Source organism: Bufo bufo, chromosome 5 (genome assembly GCF_905171765.1).
Source record: "Bufo bufo chromosome 5, aBufBuf1.1, whole genome shotgun sequence".
NCBI lineage: Eukaryota > Metazoa > Chordata > Amphibia > Anura > Bufonidae > Bufo > Bufo bufo.
The window spans coordinates 514,651,023-514,657,022 of record NC_053393.1 but is presented as its reverse complement, the minus strand read 5'-3'; positions in this window follow the sequence as shown (position 1 = coordinate 514,657,022).

The window sequence follows — 6,000 nt, the reverse complement described above, 5'->3', positions numbered from 1 at the left end:
ATTACATTGATTCCCTGATACAGAGATCTGGTCTTCGCTGCAGAGAACCTCTAGGTCACTACCACATGAGTAGTCTTCCTTTGCAACATCTGATGTGACAATAGCTGGTGTCACCAGGGTTTAATACAATATTGGGAAACAGAACTCAGTTGGTGGACAAAGGTCATGGCTGACGGAATTTAGGTTTGATGATAGACATTCAAACTCAGCTGGGTTAGAAACAGGAGTAACAAACAGATAGAGAACACCCTAGCACAGAGCTGGAACACTAGCAACCTATTGCTCAGGCCCAGAGTGAAGTGAAAGGGCATGTGCCACAAGCCCTGGAGGAGTGGAGCAGAGGATGTCAGTGGTAGTGGCTCTTAATGCTCCTTAGGGCCAGGTAGTGATAGGAAGGTGCACCCTTTCTTCCCTCAGGACTCATCCTGATCTTAAGGCTTCAGCCTGATGGTAGTTGGGGTGCCCTTGGTGTTAGAAGTGTTTTACGGTGCAAGGATGAAGATGTAGGTGCTGTGACCGGCTAATGGTGCTGAAGTCAGTAACCAGCCAGTTGTAGAAAAAAAACAAGACTCACTTTACTAAAGTTCAGAATAAGAGTTGTAGTCCACAATGGTGTCAATCTCCCCAGATAGCAATTAATGGTATAGACCAGGATGGGAGTTGTAGTACTCCTTTCCTCTACCTCTCAAAGGTCTCTCTCTGCAGAATCTTAGGCTGCCAATAAGGTTCTTGTAAATTGTCTGTAATTCCCAGCTGAGGGGTACAGGATTAAGATACGACTGGCCAGGACCGTGTCCAAGTGTGAAAGGTGTGTTAGCAATGTCCCTCTCACTGCAGTAAAGTCTTTATCAGCCGTAAACGGCAAATGCCATACTGACTCCAATTCTCGGCCATGCAGATTCTGGACCTTCTAGTTCTTTCTCTCTCTTTCTGGAGTACTGTATAGTAGAGATGGTTTTCTTGATGCAAAGCTCCATGTAGCTCCCCTCACATCCAGCTAACACACACACTCAACTCTGAACTAGGGGCAGACCTAAGTCCATCACCTAGCTTCCTACAGCGTCAGAGTCAGGATTGTTAATCCTGACTGATCCATACAGTGCTATACAGTTTGCAATAAATCTGAACATTATACAACAGGAAGCAATTTGTAAATACCCTATTTTGGGGTACTGTGCATATTCTGAGGCAGAATAGTATTGATACATACTGGCTCTTTAAGAATCTATGTTAAGCACATGTGCACAATGCAACAGCAGAGGCCCCAGCATTGACCAGTAGAGGAGAGAGAAAGCAGACAGTGGGGACACCAGACACAGCAGTGGAAGCGGAAGGCCAACCTGGACCACAGACCGTGACACTTTCATTGTGAACACAAGACATAATAAATATGTAAATAGTCATAATAACTTATTACTCCATGTCATTTATCGCACAAGCAAGCAAGCAACTATGTGCTAGAGGCTGCTGAAACTGAACAACCTCCAGAATACTCAGCAGCTTCTATGGCACCATAACCACCATAAATGATTCCTACCTTCTTAGTCTTGTTTGCTATGTCTAGTGTTTGTTACTTTATAGAATTGCTTCCTACAACAAGTCTTCTATGTGACCTTTCCAAGTATTGTTCATTAAATTGTTTCTTTTGAGATGAGCCTACCTATTGGCCTCCTGGCACTTCTCTAATGACTTATCCATCATCATCCTGTCACGAGAATAGAAATGAACGCATGGCACATCCACTGGCAAATTCATTTAGTATTGCATCTGGGATCTACAGCATGAAGAGTCAGCACATCTCAGATACTGTTTGCCCAGTCATTTAAACAATTTCGTGGGCGGAAAATGCTGAAAAGCGAATCTATGGGGAGTTTAACTGAACAAGTATGAAGCCTAGTGATAAAGTTGTAGGCATTTTATCTTTATTGAGAAGTGAATCTCCACCTTTTATCATTAAGTTGATTTTATATCTAGCATTCTGTGCTGATTAAGTTCTTGATATATAACTACCATATAGTGGTCGGAGCTTTTCTAATACAGAGCCCCAAACACCTCTGTATAGACAGTATATACCAGGGGTGCACAACCTGCGGCCTGGGGGCCACATACGTACGGCCCTTGATAACATTCTGTGAGGCCGCCAACATCTGCAGACAAACATGTATATCTATATCTTGTGGCTGCTCACATACATTTTTCATGTATTCTCCCATTATATGGGAATTCTGGCGATGTAACCAGTCATTTATAGTATATGCAATACTCCATAAATGCAGTATTTCAGTTGGTAATACCCCTTTAACTTTTATTTTCGGCCCTTGGGATTCCTTCAGTCTGACAATGTGGCCCCCAACCAAAAAAGGTTGTGCACCCCTGGTATAGACGGTATAGTATAGTCATCATTTGTGACCTACAAAAATCTTTAAAAAATTATATCCCTTAGTCAATTGTAACTCTTCATACCTTATGAAAAAGTACTATAAAAAACACTGGTGTCATATTTAAATGACGTTTCAAGAGTCCACTGGGCAGATCCAGACCATCTACGTGTCCTGTTCAGTCTTTGATAAGCCTGTCCGTGGTCCTGGTTGATTTATGTGGACGATGTCTACAACACGATCCACAGATTGTGCACACCACTGACCAGAACCACAGCCAACAAACTCAAGCTAACAAACAGCTACCTGTCATATACACCACTCCGGTTAGCAGAGACTAGGGCTACCACTAGATATCCCCCAGTGCCTGCCAAAAGGCAGGATGAACTAAGCTGCTAGAGACCCAGGTTGCATCGATGGAGTAAATTGACAGGAAATAGGTGCAAGTTTGCCGGTTGCAAATCTAACCAGATGATCAAAGGAAAAAGGAAGCTGGAGTCAAAGCCAGGATGGTACATAGTTATATAGCCAAGAGGTTCATTGGTAGAACAAGCTAAGGTCCAAACTAGTGATGAGCGAAGAGAGCTTCAGATCTTACATTCAAAGTCGCTTCGTTCAAAACTTTGGATTGATGCTGTACGGAGATCCGTTTTCGTACAGTATTAAATTGTTTGGGCTCCGATGAGCCGAAGTTAGACTTCGTTGAATAACTTTGGTTATTAATTTTTAAAGTGGAAAACCACTTTAAAACTTGAAACCAAACTCAGGTTCGGTACCAACTGGTATCTCTGAACCGAAGCCGAGTTTGGTTTCAAGTTTTTAAGTGGTTCTCCACTTTAAAAATCAATAACCAAAGTTATTCGACGAAGTCTAACTTCGGCTCATCGGAGCCCAAACATTTTAATACTGTACAGAGACGGATCTCCGTACTGTAATAATTCAAAGTTTTGAATGAAGCGACTTCATATGTAACATCCGAAGCTCGCTTCACTCATCACTAGTCCAAACCTGGAAAGTACAGAGGTTCCCCAATCATTAGCCAAGAGGTTTATTAGTGGAACTAGCCAAGAGGGTAAACGAGAGATCAGGCACAAGTCACAGGACCACACACAGGAGACATGACACTATACACAAACTGACTGGGTATCAGTACCCGGTTTAAATCCCCTGCCTACATCTCTGATTGGCCAATCAGCCAGAGCTTGACTGGTCAGCACAGCCACCTTCAGGAAATGGGCGTTTGACGGTTGCATGCACCTTTCCCTGTCTCCTCTGGAACGACCACACAACAATTACTTTGCCAACTAGGGGAAATTTTCCCTTTCCACACATGGGCAAACACTTTGTGTATGCAAAGGTTTTCTGCTCTACCTTTACGGGCAACTCGGCAGGCTTTAAGAAGACTGAACAGAACATCTAGACAGTCCAGAAATACACAGAAGTACTCCAGCTCACCTGTACCTTTCTTGTACCAGATGTGCATGGTTGTAGTCCGATTCCCGACCTTTTGTAATCCATAAAGTAAAAACCAGCACCGTTCTTAAAAGCTGTGATCCTTTATTCTTGAGAGTACAGCAAGCACATACAAATAATCACACCACCCTGACTGTAAACGCGTTTCAGGCAAACTACATGTCCTTAATCATTAGTAATTAATAGTTTGTCCGAAACGCGTTTACAGTCGGGGTGTCGTGATTATTTGTATGTGCTTGCTGTACTCAAGAATAAAGGATCGTCACAGCTTTCAAGAACGGTGCTGGTTTTTACTTTATGGAGTCCAGAAATACCCAGTGAACTTTTGAGCCTCCCAGTGAATAATGGAAATAACTTTTGCAAACTCGTTTCAGGTCACAAACCGCAGTGAAAGTGGTTCATAAGATAAGGGAAAAGACAAGATAAACTTTATTTATTCCTAAAAACAGGGGGAAAATGCAATGTTGCAGCATGTCACCCAAATAATCAAACACAAAACAAAAAAAAGGACAAATCATGCTGACTGGTTCCCTTTAAAGGGGCTATCCCATGATTAATGTAAAAAAAAAAAAAATCTGAATCAGACATCATATAGTTCAAGGCAAACTAACAATCTCTTTCTAACAAAGCTAGAACCAGCCCCGTACCTGACATGGATGCAGATGTCTCCCCATTCATTACTTTCTAGCTTAGCTAGATTTATTTCAGGCTGGCAGCTCAGGGGGCATGTCCTTTCTGCTGCAGCTCTTCCCTAGTAACTGTCACAGCTTCTAACAGCAGATACAGCTGGTGGTAGTTGAAGGATAGAACTGAGAATTTGCGACCACCCCAGTGATGTTACTGAGGTGGACAGAGAAATAAGAAATGAACAAACAGCAGTTACCTTTTATTAAATAACTCAGTGGCAGTACTAAATTTGTAATGGCATGCAACTACAAAAATATTCAGATCCAGGTGCTGGTTTGAAATATGTAGCATAAATTATGTGGTACAATCCCTTTAAATAATAACATGTCATCCATCTGTAGTCACCCCTACGAGGAGCTTAGGATTTTACTATATACTGTTCTATTATTGAATTCCATTTAATCACAGTATGTAGCAATCACTCAATCCTTCTTTGTTCTCTTCAAAGTGGTTATCCGGTAATTAATATTGATGACCTATTCTCTGGATAGGTCATTAATTTCAGATGGGGGGGGGGATCTGACAACTGTTAGAAGAACCTGGCGCTCCGTGATGACTGCGGCCATCACCGTGCATCGGTCACGTGACCTAGGAGCAGCTCAGCCCCATTGAAGTGAATAGGGGTGAGCTGCAATACCAAGCACTGCTGCTATACAATGTACTGCACTGTGCTTGGAAAGCTGCCGTAAGGCCGCCGCACTCATCGGAGCTCCGGTGACCGCAGTGGCTCCATGAAACAGCTGATCGGCAGGGGTACTGGGACTCAGACCCCCACTAATGTAATAATTAGGGATGAGCAAATCCATAAAAAAAACATTTCCCGAACTCGGGTTTGGTTCCAAGTGGTACCTTGGAACCGAACCAGAGTTCGGGAAATGTTTTTTTACAGTATAAATCAATTTCTGAAGTTATTATTCCAAGTCTCGCGAGACTTCGCGAAGTAATAAGTTAGGCTCATCGGAGCCAATACATTCTAAAACTGTACAGTATTGAAACAAAGTTTTATGCGAATCGACTTCAGATGTTTCCTCCGAAGTCGATTTGCTCATCCCTAGTAATAATGATGACTTATCCTGAGGAGAGGTCATCATGAGCCATTCCTGGATAAACCCTTTAAGGTCGCATTAGATGTTGAAATGAAGATATTGTAGCCAACAAAATGCTGGTAGATCCCACCAATTGGCCAGACAGTTGTGACCATGTTTCGACCTATTGCAACCATAACTGGAGAAAAAAATCTGAAATATGCTGTTTTAAAACTGTCAGGTTATAGTATCTGCTCTCAGTATCTGATGTAAGAAATGGAGTTAGAATTTAATAATCGAGCCCAAGATGCCCACCATGTTGTCTGACATACTCCATATTTGCTTCCGGCGATCTTTTATACAGTATGTGAAACCATTTATCTTATGGCTGCTGCTCTGATTTAGCAAATGTATAATCTCTATGACCATTTTTTTCT